Consider the following 17,762-nt stretch of genomic DNA (forward strand, 5'->3'; position numbering starts at 1 on the left):
TGCCTCTGCGGTGTCCTTTTTCAAATAGTGGGTGGGAGTCGGAATGTTTTTAGCCTGCTGCCTGGGAGGATGCGTGGTTTGCCTATGGTTGGTCTGTCGCCTTCGAGCCCAAACCAGAAGGGACAAGGTTGTTATCTTGCAAGCATTAGCCGCTTTGGAGAGTGGATCCTCACCCCAGATTGGGCTGTCGGCCCTGAGAGGCAATTAAACCTTACCATCCTGCATAGCCTTAGCACCCCGAGGGATCAGGGGATCCCATTGCACCGGGACAGGTATGCAACTTGCAATTTGGGACAGGGTGCTAGGCAAGTGCACTGCACTTGAGGGTACCATCTCCTCAAAAAGAGCATGCTGGGTTGCAAGTGGGTTGATGCCCAAGATCCCACCTCTGCAAAAAAGGCATCGGACGGGCCTGGTCATCACTGGGGAAGGCGTCCCTCAGGCGAAGGCCAGTGCAAGGTCCTAATGTTTTAGACAGAGGCCCAACCTCTACTCTTACCTGTTGCCAAAAAACAAAAAAGGGGGAACTGTAGGGAGCCAGGGTAAACGCCATTACAAGATGGCGCCCACTCCCTTGCAGCTTTGAGGTAACCACTCCATTTCAGGCGGTGCTTGGCGGGATGGTGGATCCTGGGCTTTGCGCATGCGCGAGCCACGTAGAGTCCCCAGCCAATCCCGTGGCACTTGGTGATGGTAAAAGGCAGACGACCAATGATAGAGCGACCTGTGTTCCTATTCCCTATATAAGCGGCCATGTTTCGGGTGCACGCTCTCTCGCGCTCAAGCTCTCCCATCAACTAAAAGGCTCTCCAATAAAGCATGATCTGAGAAGACTCCTGGTGTGGTGGTCGTTCTTTCTCGCTGGTCGAGAAGGCGAGCGCCGCAGAAAACAATGCTACAAATAAATAAAAACAACAATTAAATATTCATGATTAATAAAATGAAAAATAAACCAGTTACGTGTTTCCAGTATTTGAAGTGTACTACATATTAGATTTTACTATATTCTCATATTCCTGTACATTTAAAACTGGCTAAGATTATGATGTTCAACAAGAGTTTTATAGGCTATGAGTAGTCTTTAAAGTTACCCACTAAGATTACTATTTATGGCTCATCTCGTCATTTGTATATGGCTTATATCATCACTTGTTGCTCGCTAACATATAAAGTAAGGAAGCTCTAAATTGTAGTTAACAAATTCTTAACTCTTTACTCTGCTTCTTTAAACAAAGGCTTTGCAACTTCTCATTAGTAAAGTTTCTATAAATTCTGAAATATAAATACTTAGTAATATATGTCTGCTACCATAAATCTTAACTACTTCATGGAAAATTTTTATGACCTGCCAAACAGTCCCTATTTTGGCATATTTAAGCAAATTCCCAAAATTAAACCCATTTAAAGCATTAAAAGTTTAACAACCTTAACCCTTGCTGCAATGTTCATTATGACAGGTGCCTTGTAGAGAATAATTGAACTCCTCCTTCTACACATCTCTTGAACCACAAATATTTGTAATACTTTGTTTTTGACATATCAATTTTGAGTTTCTTCTTAAATATGTGCTTATGTAAGAAATAAATATTTCATGACCATTCTTTTGCATTTACTTTTTGTTGAAGTGTCTAATTTAAGAAAATCAATTACACTTTATATATAAAAAAAAGTTCTGTGCTCAATTTGGCAGCACATACCCTAAACCTGGAATGATACAGAGATGATGAGCATAGCTCCTTCGAAGGATGACACACAAATTCCTGAAGCGTTCAATATTTTTACAATGACAGACGCTGGAGGGAATGTGGCCAGAAGTAAACACTACTGAATTCTTGGTGAGAGTGTAAACTTGTCAACCCCTTTGAAAAGCAGAATGGAGGTTCTTCAAAAGATTCCACATAGAGATCCTCTATGACGCAGCAATCCTTCTTTTGGGCATTCACCCAAATGATCAGAAACAAGACCATACTAAAACTACAAGCACAACTATGTTTATTGCAGCATTATTTACCATAGGTAAGATATGGAACCAACCCGATGCCCCTCAGTACATGAATGGATCAAGAAAATGTGTGTGTGTGTGTGTGTGTGTGTGTGTGTGTGTGTGTGTGTGTGTGTGTGTAACTGTGACCCCTCTGTACAGTACTTTTACAACTAAAAACATATAAAAGTGTTCTGAAATGGAAGAGTTTATTTCCCCAATTTTATCCATATAATATTGTTAACAAAGCAGATTTTTAAATACTACGTAGAATGTGATACGTATTACAGAAACCATTACATGTAATGAGCAACCAGAAATAATGTTATCAATTGACTATGCACTGCTTCCAAGGAAGCCAGATGGATAATTTCTCATGCTCTAAATCAAACTGGTGATCTTATGTCTTGATAGTGTAAAAATATCAGGGACAGAATAATGAAGGAATTACAACTGAGGTGAAATCCATATGAAAATATACAAACCTGATAAAACATATAAGTATCTGAGCAGTATATTGCGTTTTAAATCATTTACGCTACATTGTAAAGATAATGAAGACCTATTAGAATGAATTAACTTTTTGATATCCTATCGTAGCTCCTTAGAAGGATGAACTCTTTCCTCATTCTTGTAGAGGCTTCATCAGATGAGAGGAACTGTATTTTTTTGTTTGCTTCCTTCCATTTATTCTTCACTCTGAAATATGAGCTACATGATACTGAAATACACCAAGGAAAATTAAACACACAGGCTTTGGAAAGATCAATCAATGTAAAATAAATAAAATACATATAACCTTGTAAAAGGTCCAAATAAATTAATTTATATAATCTCAAGTGTAAACAGAAAATGATTTAAGCAATGTCACGTAATTGAAAAATGAAAATTTTTAGGAGATACTTAATTTTTTCCTTTCTACTACATTGAATTAATTATTGATTTTGTATAGAGAGATTAAAGATGAGATTAACAAGAAACTTGCTTAAAACTGGGCACAAATTCTGAATAGACATGTATTCCAAAATCCATGAAAATCGCCAGTGGGTTTACAAAGTTGTGTTTAATGCTACTTCTATGCTGGCTTAAGCTTTGGGAACAGAAGTCATTAGAGAAATGCAATTCAAAATTACTATGATACTCCTTCATAACTATTACAACTCTTATTTTAAAAAAATCAAAGGAACCAGTTGTGGTGGGAGTCAATTTGGCCTAGAAACCCTCTAAGGAGAGAGCAAGATGAGGCATTGGCTTAAGTGAGCTGCTCGATGTCTGCCATCCCCAAAAGAAAAACATTGGAGTGAAGCTCAAGGCCATAATGCCTTTGGGCTTGGGTCCTTCCCTTGACGATAGCATCTGCAAGTTGATCTGCCTGAGATTATACCTGAGGTGTGCCCCCAGGGGAGTGTGAACCCACTCTAATGGCTCCCCCCTTTGAATTAAAACTGCAGAAATCAATGTAACACCTCCAAACCACCAAAGGGAAATGGGCTCAAAAATAGAATTCCTCTTCAGGAAAACTTCATCGAGGCCTTTTTGGAACTGCAAAAATATTGCCCAATGGCTGTCTGTAATTGTAATAACTTCTTGGTGCATCCTGCCTTTTAATAGGGCAAATAAGGCACACACTATCTTTAGGGACAGGCACCCATGGCAACAGCCAATTGATTTCCCCTAAAAGGCTCTGAAGTTGGGTTAAGGTCAGAGAGGTTGGAATATCCAGCAAAGGCTTAAGGAGACTGTCCTGAGTCAAGGTAAGGTGGAACCAGAGCACCTTAAAAGGAGGTAACTTTTGAATCATATTGAGTGCTATGGTGAAGCCCTCCTTTCTTAATATGGTGCGAATCTGGGCCAGTAGGCCCTCCAGGTGTCCTAGGTCTTGGTGCCCCACGATTATATCATCCGGGTAGGCAAACACAAGGGAGGTATCTGAACCCAACACAGGCCCTAGAAGTGTGGCGAAGTATTGTTGGCAAAAGGCCAGGTTATTTGCCATTCCCTCTGGCAGCACCGTCCATTCAAACCTCTAATCAGGCAGGGAAAACTTAAGAGAAGGGATGGAGAAAGCAAACTTTTTGCAGTCATCCGGATGCAGGAGGATTGAAAAAAACAATCTTTAATATCAATCACACCGAGTTATATTCTGAAGGTATAGCAGGAGTCCAGGGCATACCTCTTAGGGATGCCTACTAGCTCCATCCGTTCATTTACCTTTCATAGATCTTGGAGCATACACCTAGCCCCAGAGGCCTTTTGAATAACAAATATGGGTGTGTTCCAAGGACTCATAGAAGGGCATATGTACCCAAGGTTTATCTCCACCAGAAGGTGGAGGGCTACAAGTTTAGGTTTTATCAATGGCCACCACTCCACCCAGGTAGGGCTTCCTATCTAAATCAAACTTGGATCCACAATTCTTTTTCCAATGGTATCCCTTAGTGCCCCTGGGTCAGGGTGTAGGGGGAGGTTAGGACCCCTCGGGCCAGTTGGCAGAGGATTGTTGTGAATAGTCCCTCTTAAAGTGCCTCTCCTGCCCACATTTAAAACAAGTCCCTCTCCCCGATGGTCTTGGGGTTCCTTGGCCCTGGGCTGCCAGTGCCTGAGTAATAGCCACAGTCATTGCAGATGTCTGAGCATGTAAAGCTAAAGCTTATGATTGGGACTGGTGCTGTTGCATTCCCACATCCTGTGAGGCCACCAGCCATCTTCTCAGAAAACACTCTCTCAATCCCATGCAGGCCATGTGGTGGTCTGCATTCATCTCTTCCCAGACCAGCAGCTTTACAAACTGATCTTGGAGGTTCCCTGCTGGCAGCTTGTGGTTAATACTCTGTTCAACTCCATCTACAAACTCAACTAGAGGCTCACCAGGTTTTTGTGTAACTCGTGCTATGAGGGACTCAGTGGGCCCATCATCCAGTTTGAACCATGTGGCAAGTCCTGCCTGCATCACCTGGTCACGGTATGGGCCAGGTATTGCGGCATGTTGGATGCCAGTGGAGTACCACTCCCCATCCCTTTTAACATGGTATAAGTAATAGGTATCACAGATTGAGCCTGCCAGTTATTCTCCACTTGCACTCTGCATTCCTCCTTAAAGAAAGCTCACCATTTAATAAACTGAGAACAAGTGAGGAAGGCTTTGGCCACATCCAGCCAGTCCTTGGGGACACATGGGTGATAAGCAATGTCCTGTAATAAAGTCTGGGCCCAAGGAGAGTTTGGACCATCCTCCACCACTGCCTTGTGGAGCTCTTTTAGATCTTTAGCTTCCCATGGATACCATTCCAAGGGCCAGATTTACCAGATACACTTGGGGAAGCAAATCCTGTGGCCCAGGGTCCGGGGTCCTGGGTGGCCCTTCCTTTCCAGGGTAGGCCTCCAATTAGGTTACTTCCCCACCCCTCAACCCCTCCATGGAAGGTTGGTAGGGGTCCGGATCTTGCAGTTCCTTCTCACAGGTTGCGTAGGATGCTGTACCTCTCCCTCAATCGGGGAAATAGGGTGGGGACCTAGGACCATCCGGGGAACCTGAGTCAGAGGGGGTAACTTTCACCCTCATTTTGATTTCCACTGTGCATGTTTCAGTGCATTCTTGGATGAATTTTACCCATTCCTTTTCCTTCTCACTTCTCAAGTCCTCCTTTATTCCTGCTAGGCCTAATGCTGCCTTTCCTCTTACTTCTGTGAAATAGCATTACCCATACTAAGGGTTTCACTTACCCTGTGAGACTGCTTAGCCTCTGCCGGTATCTTTTCCTTTCAAGCCCCACGTTGGGTGACAGATGTTGGGTCTTCGTCCATCCCACAAAAGACGGATGGGGTCCAAGGAAAGGTAAGTGCGGCTGCTCCCCTGTTCCGCGGCCTCACTTAGCCAGGGAGACAAACAGACACAGCAGTGAGTCAAGTGAAGCAGGAAATTCATTTATTAACTCAGAGCAAGCTCTTTTTCAAAGCAAAAAAGACCAGGTGTGCATGGGAGGGGAGGAAGAACCTTATCATGCACCTAAGCTTCCACGGGATGGTTAGTCATGGAATGCAAAGCAAATTGGGCTCTTCCCACACAACTCCCCCTCAGCGCCATCTTTACTGCCCATGTGCTCCACAATCAAAGACCTCGGAGTCAAAGCTGACACTCTAAAAAATTCAAAGGATGAAATAAGTGAAACCCTAGGTCTCCTTGGCACAGGCCAAAATTTTCTTAAAAGAGACACAGAAACACAACAAATTAAAGAAAGGTTGGACAAATGGGATTGCATAGAATTGCAGAGCTTCTGCATGGCAAAGGACATAGCTAGCAAGATCACCAGAAAGCCCACAGATTGGGAGAAGATCTTCACTAAACATACAATGGACAAGGGTCTCATATCTACAATATACCTGGAACTAAGAAAATTAAATGCCCTAACAATAAATCGTCAAAGAAACAACTGCCCAATAAATAAGTGGGCTATAGACTAACAGAGGAACTTTGCTGAAGAAGAAAGAAGGATGGCCAATAGACACATTAAGAAATGCTCAACTTCCCTAACCATAAGAGAAATGCCAAACAACATTGTGATACCACCTCACTCCAATTAGAATGGCTATAATGAAGAACTCTAATAACAACAGATGCTAGAGGGGATGTGGACAGAAGGGAACCCTACTGCATTGTTGGTGGGAGTGTAAACTTGTTCAGCCACTTTGGATAGTAGTATGGAGGGTCCTCAAAAGACTCCACATAGTGCTCCCCTATGAACCACCAATCCCACTTTTGGGCATTTACCCAAATGATCACAAACAAGAGCACACTAATGGTACCGTTTACCACAGCTCTAAGATTTGGAACCAACCCAGATGTCCCACCATAGATGAATGGACCAAGAAAATGTGGTATATATACACAATGGAATTCTATGCCTTCATCAGAAAGAATGGCATTGCCCATTTATTAAGAAATGGAAAGACTTGGAAAAATTATATTAAGTGAAGTAAGCTGTGCCCAAACAAACATAGGTACCATGGTTTCCTTTATTTGCATAAACTAGTATGCCTGACACAAGCAGAAAAGGTCAGATAAGTTGATGGTAGGCGAAATAAACTCCAAGATAAGGAATCAAATGGTTTTTCTTTCTTGCAATTGTTTCTAACATACTTATGAGATGATTTCTTTGTTGCTTTGTATGTCCTTCCCCCACGGTAAAACCCCTGCTTTCATTGTATTTGAGGTTGATATAATTTGTGGAGGGCTAAGGCAAAAACAAACTGTTTAAATAGGGATACAGCTGGACCCATTGCAACAATAAGATGTACAAGATGTTACATCAAAAAAACAACTTTAAAACTTTGGCTGGGAGGTGGATTAGGAAGGAGGGTGATTTGAAGGGATTCGAAGGGGAAACAAAGGAGCAGGCAACAATGCTTGATAAGAAATATACTCATGAATGTTGAATGAAGACTGTGGAAATGAAGCTGGAGGTTGTCAATTTTTCGTATAGATAGCAGTTTAGTGTTCCAGTGAACAGTCTTAGCCTAGAGAATCACACCAAGTGTGCTATCACTGTACAGAGAGTTTGGCCAGAGAGTAAAAATTGAGTCAATGAGACAGACCTGAGCACTTGCTTGCAGCTGTGCCAAGGCGGTGGTGGTGGCGGCCATAGCCACACTACCTAAACACAGAGAGTCCGGGACAAAGGCACCAGACCCAGAGAGCTAGTGGATTCTACTCAACACCAGCAAGAAGTGACAAGGAGCAAATATCTTCATCCTGCAGATCACAGACTAAAGATGACCACGGAACCAACACTCCAGCGTGAGTAGAACCCTGACATCCTCACTCCTTCTCAGGAAGCAGAGGAGGGAAGTCCACCTCTCCCCACCCCCAGCAGCAGAGATCTCCATTTTTGATACTGACAGAGGCCTGGCTGAGGAGCTAGCAACAACTCAGGCCTTGGAAGAAAGCTGGAGTCATTTAGCAGGTCACAGGAACCTGACCTGACATTCCAGGCGTAGCTCCACCCAAGGGAAAGTCACCAAGCCCAAGCAGAGGATCCTTGGTCCCTACAGGTGTGGCTTTCTTCTGGGTAAACAGAGCCAGAGGCTGCCCCTCCCTACAGCAGCCTAGAAAAACAATTGAAATTCAGTATACATAAACCCTGAGAATGGCTGTAGGCTGGGCTTTGTGAGTATATCAGAAGCTATCCCCTTAGGGAAAAGCTACTGTTTGGTGAAAGGCCTCAACTCTACCCAGAACCTAGCCTCATCACACCATCTCCAAACTAGAAGAAACAGCCATCTCCTTCTTTGCCATCTCCTTCTTTTGTGATAATCAAAGCAGATCTCTCTCCCACTGAACTAGCAAGGAGGAGGATCACAAAATCCTGGGTAAAGCAGAGCATTTTTCTGCCTGCTCAAACAAACTGACTTAAGTAACCAATCAAGACAGACCAGACAGTAACCACAAGCAGACCTGAGACTCCACAAAGAGATTCCTTAGGACACAAGGGAGATAAAAGATCTTCCCATGCACGCAGCCCCCCCCCTCCCCAATCAAAGAACTCTTTTTTATACCTTTTTTAATTTTTACTTTTAAAAAATTTTTAAATTATATTTTAAAAATTGTTTTCTATTAATCTTTTTTGTCCTCGCATAATTTTTATTTTAGGTGTGTGTGTGTGTGTGTGTGTGTGTCTGTGTGTCTGTGTGTCTGTGTGTGTCTGTGTGTGTTTTAATCTCTACTGAGTTTTTGGTCATTTTTTTCTTTTTTCTTTTTCTCTTCTTTTTTTTCTTTTTCATTTTTTTCTTCCCTTTCTTCTTTTTGGGTGACTGAATTGCTGTTTTGCTCATCCTCAGATACATACCTGTCATCGATTATTAGACTTTATCTCCCCTGTGTACATATTTAACCCAGAAATTTATTACTCAATTCAAAACCTCTTAGGCTTAAAGTCTTTAAAAGTAGTATTATCTCCTTCTACCTATATAATTTTAAGAACTTTTATTTTTTAGCTTTTCTTCTCTCAATATCACTTCTTTACCCTTTCATAATTTTTGTGTTTCACTTTTTATATTTAAATTTTTGTTTTTCCATTTTCTCTTGTTTTTTTAAGTCTCTCAAATAATTCTTCCCAAGCTATTTCTCTCTCTGAAATTAGGACTTGGTCAAATACACTCTCTTTTTACCTACCACATCCCTCTAATCCTACTTTTCCCCACATTTCTCTCTAAATCTAATAACTTCTCGTTTGCAAAATTCTTCTTTTCTGTTCTTAACCCATTAGTACATAGTTGTTTGATGTTGAATAGATTGTATCTATTGAAGTATGGAGGTTCCTCTAATGACTTCACATTGAGCTCCCCCATGACCCAGCAATCCCAATTTTTGGCATTTACCCAAATGGTAACAAACAAGACCATACTAAAGCTACCAACATAACTGTTTATTGCAGCATTCTTTAAGAGAGCTATGATGTGGAACCAATCCAGATGCCCCTCCGCAGATGACTGGATTAAGAAAATGTGGTATATATACACAATGGAATTAATTCTATGCCTCCATCAGAAAGGATGACATTGACCCATTTGTTAAGAACTGGAAATACTTGGAAAAAAGTATATTAAGTGAAGAAAGCCAGGCCCAAAGAAACATAGGTCCCATGGTTTCCCTTATTTGCAATAACTAGTGTATGTCTGAAACAAGCAGAAAAGGTCAGATAAGTTGATTTTACGTGAAATGAACCCCAATATAGATATTCCTATTTTTTTCCTTCTTGCACTTGTTTCAAACATATTCATAAGATGATTGCTTTTTTGTGTTCTATGTCCCTCCCCCACGGTATAACCCCAGCTTTCATTGTATTTGATATTGATATAGTTTGTGGATGGGAAGGGCAAAAGCAAATAGGGATACCGGTGGACCCATTGCAGCAATGAGATGTACAAGTCGTTATGCTGAAATTCGAACTTTACAACTTCGGGCAGGTCGGGGAGGGGGTGGGGGGTGGTGGAAGATATGAAGGGAAGGGGAAACCAAGGATGAAGCAATAATGCTTGATAAAAATGTACTCATTACATTTCCTCTGTAATTGTAACAACTCTGTATGGTATTTTCATGATAAAAAATTTTTTAAAAGGATGTAAAATATTTTGATTATAAAACATTATATATATATGTATATGTATATATGTATATATATGAATATACATATATGTATATATATTCATTACCTTGCCCATGTAATAAAATCCCCTCAGTACGATATTTTCACAATAAATAAATTATCTGAAAAAAATGGTATCAGTCAATAGTGCATATAATTTTATTTTTCATTACAAACATAGAATGTAGTAAAAATTTTCTTAGCAATTACCCTGCACTAGGTTGTGGGAAGATTCTAATGGAAATAATATACTGTGTTTATGTAGAGAATTTGAGCATCCAAAATTTTAATATGCTTGTGGTCCTAAAACCAATACCTTGCTGATATTGTGTGACAAATACAACTTCCTATAAGTACAGAAGTTTTCCTTGTATCTTTTCAATTTATATTTTTATTGTAAAGTTCCTGTGCAGAGGGGTTACAGTTACGTAAGTAAGGTAATTAGTCCATTTCTTATTGAGCATTGTTACCCTCTCCTTTGTCTTTCCCCTACCATTCCGCCCCTTCATACCTCCCCAACATGTCGCTCCACCCCCCCCCCATAGAGTGTCTTGTATATTTCATTGTTACAATGTGGCAACCTGTGTCCTTTCCTTGTATCTTCAATGAAGAAATGCTGGCTTGATTTATGCTGATTCTACTGTTGTAGACACACCTAAAATCACTCGCCAAGTTCAGGAGTACAAAATGAAATGCATAGCAGAAACATTGGAACATTTCAGAGAAGATTAGCATGGCTCATGTACAAGGATGACAGACAAATTTCTGAAGCATTCCATACTTTTACAACAGATGCTGGAGGGGATGTGGCCACCAGGGAACCATACTGCATTCTTGGTGGAAGTACAAAACTTGTTCAACCACTTTGGAAAGTAGTATGGAGGTTCCTCAAAAAACTCCACATAGAGCTCCCCTATGACCCAGCAATCCCACTTTGGGACATTTACCCAAATGATCACAAACAAGACCATACTAAAGCTACCAGCACAACTATGTTTATTGCTGCATTCTTTAAGATAGCTAATATATGGAACCAACCCCAATACCTTAGCAGATGAATGGATCAAGAAAATGTGGTATATATACACAATGGAATTCTATGCCTCCATCAGAAAGAATAACGTTTCCCCATTTGTTAGTAACTGGAAAGTCTTGGAAAAACTTATATTAAGTGAAGTAAGCCACGTCCAAATTAACATTGGTCCCATGGTTTCCCTAATTTTCAATAACTAATATTTGTCTGGGTTAAGAAGAAAAGGTCAAAAGCTATCTGCATATGACCAGATAGGATGATGTTAAGGGACATGAACCCCAAGATAGGGACACAAGTGGTTTTTTCTTTCTTGCTATTGTTTCTAACATACGTATAATGTGCGATGTGATTTTTTTGTTTCTTTATATGTTCCTCTCTCCTGCTATAACTCCTGTTTTCACTGTATTTGAAGTTGGTGCGCCTACATCTTCTATATACGCTCCTCTAATTTGTGGAGGGGAAAGAAAGAAAACAAAATGTTTAAATAGGGGTACAGGTTGACACATTGTAACCATGAGATACACAAGACACTATGTTGAAAAATGAACTTTACAATTTAGGTGGGGTAAGGGAGGAGGGTTGTGTACTTATGGAGCTGGGAGGGAAAGGATGGTAGGGGAAAAATAAAGGAGGAGGTAACAATTTTTTTTACCTTGCTCATTACCTTGCTCACGCAAATGTGACTCCTCTGTACATTATTTAGCTAATAACTAATATTATGAGGCAGACTGAAATGAGACTCCAGAGAAAAAGTCAGAAAGACTGATCAGAGAGACTAAAATTGGTCACACAAAGATTGGAAAATAGAATTCCTTGTAGAACATACAAATCATTGAAACCCTGCACATGTAAGGACAAGAGAGCAAAGTCCAGAAATGCACATTTTCTTAGAGGTCAGCTATTGAATTATCAATGGAAATATTTGTATTCTTAAATATTTGACCACATGTGAGAGAAGGCTGAAGAGAAATAAAATGCCATCACTCTGTTTGGACGTCCAATATCACACTAGGAAGTAATCAATCACTGATTTGTAATAAAAAGAGAAAACAATTATTCCAAATGAGGGTTTCATTTCTTTTCCTGTAACAGTTCTTGATTTAGATGCTAGCAATTACCATACAATTGATCCAGTACCACAGCTGAAATGATATTGACCGCAGTATTCCCACATGAAGGAAAAGAGAAAATTAACAGATATCTGAAGAAATGACTTGAGGATGAAATGTTCTAATAGTGATATCTGAGGTTTTGACACAGGTGAAGAAGTGGATTTTCTTTTCTAAAAAATCCCCATTTTTAGCATGGTGCCAGTGGCTTACATCTGTAATCCTAGCTACTCAGGAAGCTGAGATCTGAGGACTGCTATTCAAAGCCAGCCTGGGCATTCCACAGTGGTTGAACAAGTTTAATTTCCCACCAACAGTGTAATAGAGTTCCCAATTGGCTACATCCATGCCAGCATTTACTATTGTTAGTTTCTTGATAAACGCCATTCTAACTGGGACGAGGAATAATCTGTCTTGTTTACTTGTAGATTTGTGGGCACCTTCTAGCTACTATGAATGAATCCATGAAACCTATATTGCTCGGAGTCTGCATTCCTTTCTCTTTTCTCTTAGTATCATTTTCCCCAACCTTTCATTTTCCTTAAGACTAGTGAAAAGTCATCTTTTCAGATGAGTGAATAGAATTCCATTATGTGTGTGTGTGTGTGTGTGTGTGTGTGTGTGTGTGTGTGTGTGTGTGTGTGTGTAAGATGAATATAGGCCCATGAGTTCATTTCTAAGTCTTCTGTTTCATCTGTAATTTAGTAGTTCCATACTAAAGTTGAATTGTTTTCTCTACTGAATTGAAGAATATTGTTGGGATTTTGATGAGTATTTCATTTTCAATTTTTGGGGGTCAGTATTGCAGTTTTTGCCATGTTAATTTTTTTTTCAGGCTTCATGAGCATATGTATATTATGTTCAGAAAACACACATTGCAATTTTGAACAAACAGAAGGAAAAGTGTCTGGCAGTAGTTCCAGAAAATTTACCCTCTTAGGCTGCAGGAAGCCTGTCTCCCCCTAGGCCTTTTACTATTATTATTACTACTAATTATTATTATTATTATCTTTAAGTAGTTGTTCAAAGCAGTTTATGAATACAACACATCTTGATTAATGTCACTGCTTTTTAAACTAGAAATATTCTTTTTTATTTAGTTACAAGAGTTTTCAGATTCAATTCTTTTTAAGAATCTTAACAACTAGGTTATGAATAGCCTTTTATAATTACCAAGTCTATTTTTGTCCTTGGCCTAGGCAAGTTCGACATAAGTCATCCAGCCCCCACCTCATCATTAGAGAATGAATGATATTTCCAAATGCCTGAGAAGTTTAGCATGCTTTTATTTTCTTACTTTTTAAAATGGGACTTGAACCAAGGACCAGGGCATTCTCCCTTTGCTTCTTCACTCAAGACTATAATTCTAACACTGGAGTTACACCTCCACTTATGCTTTCTGGTGGTTAACCAGAAATAAGTTTCCTGAACTTTCCTGCCCCAGCTGGCTTCAAACTATGAGCCTCAGATCTCAGGCTTCTGAGTAGCTAAGATTATAGGCATGAACAACTGATGCTCAGCTTTTGTTTTTGTTTTTTTTATTGTGATTAAGTGATTACATAATTTCCCAAATTTCAAACTATTGTGGGATCGTGATGCTCAGTTAAACTCACAAACACATTCTATCTTTCCTGGAGCAAATTGTCTATCATGGTCTATAACATTTATGAGTTCTATGAGCTTTGCAATACAGTTATTTCTTCCACATTGGGTGGTATGTACATTTCTTTTGTTTTGCATAGCATCAGCTGTTCCCTCTTTCTCATTTGTTCCCTCCCTCCCATTGCTGCCATTAAGTTGCTTAGTTCATTTTGGTCAATGTCCTGTGCAGCTAATTGGTCCCGTTGTTGTATGTTTTTCCCTGATTCCCTCTAGTTCTGTGTTGTCTTCCTGGATCCCCTCCAGTGTACATATATATACCATACATGTGATCAGCAGCATGGAGTTATTTACTTGTGATTCAACCAGATGAGTGGAAGCTCTCTGTTTCTTAAGTCCTGTTAATTTTGTCGTATCACTTAACATTTTGGATTTAACATCCACTTATCAGGGAGACCATGTACCATTTGTCTCTTTGATCTTGGCTTACCTCGCTCAACATGATTTCTTCTAACTCCATCCATTTCCATGCAAATGCCATTATTATTTTGTCCTTTCTAATGTCTGCATAATATTCCATTGTGTATAGATACCACAATTTTTGGATCCATTCATCTATGATGGGACATCTGGGTTTTTTCCATATCCTGGCTATTGTGAACAATGCTGCAATAAACATGGAGGTGCATGTGTCCTTGTATACTGGTTCCTGTTGTTCAGGATAGATGCCTAGAAGTGGTATGACTGGGTCCTATAGGAGGTCAATAATTAGCTTTTTGAGGAACCTCCAGACTGCTTTCCAAAGAGGTTGTATATGTGTACATTCCCACCAGCAGTGTAATAGGGTTCCTCTTTCTCTGTATCTCCTCCAGCATTTGTCGTTGGCTGACTTGTGGGCCATTCTGACTGGGGTAAGGTAGTATCTCAGGGTTGTCTTTATTTGCATTTCCTTCACAACCAGGGATGCTGAACATTTCCTCATGTGTTTCTTTGTCATTTTTATCTCCTCATCTGAGAAGTCTCTTTAGTTCCCTTGCCCATTTAGTAATTTTTTTGTTAGTCTTGGGAGAGATCAGTTTCTTGAATTCCCTGTATATACTGGATATTAACCCATTGTCTGTTATATTGCTGATAAATATTTTATCTCAATTAGTTGGTTGTCTTTCTAGCACGGTTGTGATAGCTTTAGCTGTTCAGAAGCTTTTTATTTTAAGGTAGTCCCATTTGAAGAGTCTCTCTCCAATTTGTTGTGACCCTGGGACTCTGTGCAGGAAGTTCCTTCCTGTGCCTATAAGTTCAAGTGTCCCTTTTACTCTGTCCTGCAGTAGTTTCACAGATTCAGGTTTGATGTTAAGGTCTTTAATACATTTTGAGTTGATGTTGGTGCATGGTGATAGGCTGGGGCCCAATTTTAGTCTTCTGCATGTGGCCGCCCATTTTTCCCAGCACAAGTGGTTGAAGAGGCTGTGTTTCTTCCATTGTATGTCTTTTGTTCCTTTGTCAAATATCAGCTGACTGTAGGCATGTGTATTTATTTCTGGATCTTCTATTCTATTCTACTTGTCTTCGGGTTTTTGTGCCAGTAACATGCAGTCTTTGTTATTATAATTCTATAGTAGTGTTTGAAGTTCGGCATGGATATCTATCCCATGTTGTCTTTATTTCCTAGAACTGTTTTGGCTATTCTAGTTCTTTTGTTATTCCATATGAAATTTGAGACTGTTTTCTGTATTTCACAGATGTACATCTTTGGTATTTTAATAGGAATTGCATTGAATTTGTATATAAATTTTTGCAGTATTGCCATTTTCACTATATTAAGTCTGTCTATCCAAGAGCATAGGAAGTTTTTCCATTTCCTAGTGTCTTCTGTAATTTTTTTCTTTAACTTTTCATACTTTTCATTAAATAGTTCTTTTACATCTTTGGTTAGGTTAATTCCTAAATATTTAATTTTTTGGGAGGTTATTGTGAATGGGGTTGCTTCCTTTATTTCCTTTTCTGCTTGTACATTGTAAGTGGACAGGAAGGCAACTGATTTTGTGGGTTGATTTTGTATCCTGCTTCTTTGCCGAAGTGATATATGATTTCTAAGAGTTTGGGGATGGAGTTTTGGGATATTGAAGGTATAGTATCATGTCATCTGCAAAAAGGGATAGTTTAACTTCTTCTTTCCCTATGTGGATCCCGTTAATGTCTTTTTCTTGCCTTGTTGCCCTGGCTAAAGATTCCACAACTATGTTGAAGAGGAGTGGAGACAGTGGGAATCCTTGACTTTTTCTGGATTTTAAGAGAATTGGTTGAAGCTTTTCCCCATTAAATATAATATTGGCTATTGGTCTGTCGTAAATGGATTTTATTATTTAAAGAAATGTTCCTTCTATTCCTATTTTCTCTGGAACTTTTAGCATGAATGAATGTTGAATTTTATCAAAAGGCCTTTTCTGAATCTGTGGAGATAATCATGTGATTCTTGACCTTGGCTCTGTTGATGTGTTGGGTACATGTTGTGATTTTTCCCATGGCATCCTTAATCCTGTTAATATGGTTTTCTTGTCTTCTTTTTTTAATTAAACTTGCCAATGGTCCATCAATTTTATTTATTTTTTTCAAAGAACCAGCTTATTTGGTTAATTTTGGCTATGATTCTCTGATTCTCTAATTCATTAATCTCTGCTCTTAGTTTGGTTATCTGGCTCCATGTACTAACTTTAGGTTCTATTTTGTCATGTTTTCTAGCTGTTTTAATTGCAACATGAGATTATTTACGTGGTCTGTCTCTATTTTCTTGATGTGGGCACTGAGGGCAATAAATTTGCCCCTCAGGATTGCTTTTGCTGTGTCCCAAAAGTTTCTTTTAGAGGTGTTTTCATTTTCATTGAGTTGTAGGAATTTTTTAATTTCTTCTTTAATCTCTTCCATTACCCAGGCATTGTTTAGAAGTGTATTGTTCAATTTCCATGTTTTTGAGTAATTTCTGCAATATACTTTGTTATTGAGAACTAGCTTCATTCCACTGTGGTTAGATAGGATACAGGGGATTATGTCAATCCCCTTGTATTTGCTTAAATTCCTTGCATGAACTATGATATGGTCTATTTTGGAGAAAGTTCTTTGAGCTGCTGAGAAAAATGTGTACTGTGTTTTTTAGGTTGAAATACTCAGTAGATATCAGTTAGTTGCGCTTGAAGTATGGCCTCATTTAATTCAGTAGCTTCTTTGCTAATCCTCTGGTTGGCAGACCTGTCCTTTGGAGAAAGTTGGGTGTTAATGTGTACTAGTATTATCGTATTGGGATCTATTTTATTCTGTAAGTTTGAGAGTATTTGCTTAACATATCTGGGTGCACTAATGTAAGTTGATGGTAGTAATATCCACCTCTTTGATTGTTCACTGTATTAATATGTAAAGTCTGTCGTTGTCTTTTTGTATTGATTATAATGAAAAATTTATTTTGTTAGATATCAGGATTGCTACACCTGCTTTCTTCCTGGGTCAATTTGACTGATAGATCAGTTTCCAGCCGTTCACTCTGAATTTGTTTGTATGTTTGGCTGAGAGGTGGGTCTCCTGAAGGTAACAGTTTGTATGTTTGGCTGAGAGGTGGGTCTCCTGAAGTCAACAGATTGATGGGTCATGTTTTCTGAGCCAATCTGCAGTTCTTTTTCTTTTGATTGGTGAAGTAAGCCCGTTATTATTAAGAGATAGTATAGAGAGATGCATTGTGGTCCCTGTGATTCCCTATTTTCCTAAGGTTTTCTTCTTTCCTTTCCTCCTGTGCTTCCTCAGTTACAGTTTTATTGATGGCTGTCTGGGTCTAGGTCCCTGTTTCTGGTTGCTTTCTTCAGGTTGTGTCCCCCCTCTTAGAATTCTTTGTAATGCTGGCTTAATGTTTATGT

General features: G+C 39.4%; 2 non-coding genes across 2 annotated transcripts; both read left to right on the forward strand.

Annotated features, from left to right (window-relative positions):
* Positions 1-1,674: 1,674 nt before the first annotated feature.
* LOC138811255 (U6 spliceosomal RNA) lies at positions 1,675-1,780 on the forward strand. The gene has a single exon (XR_011367344.1). It is a non-coding gene; the product is annotated as a U6 spliceosomal RNA (small nuclear RNA).
* A 9,023-nt stretch (positions 1,781-10,803) lies between these two features.
* On the forward strand, positions 10,804-10,907 carry LOC138811261 (U6 spliceosomal RNA). The gene has a single exon (XR_011367345.1). It is a non-coding gene; the product is annotated as a U6 spliceosomal RNA (small nuclear RNA).
* Positions 10,908-17,762: the final 6,855 nt, after the last annotated feature.

The sequence above is a fragment of the Dipodomys merriami genome, unplaced genomic scaffold, assembly GCF_024711535.1.
Source record: "Dipodomys merriami isolate MVZ:Mamm:240054 unplaced genomic scaffold, mDipMer1.0.p SCAF_1053, whole genome shotgun sequence".
NCBI classification, from domain to species: domain Eukaryota; kingdom Metazoa; phylum Chordata; class Mammalia; order Rodentia; family Heteromyidae; genus Dipodomys; species Dipodomys merriami.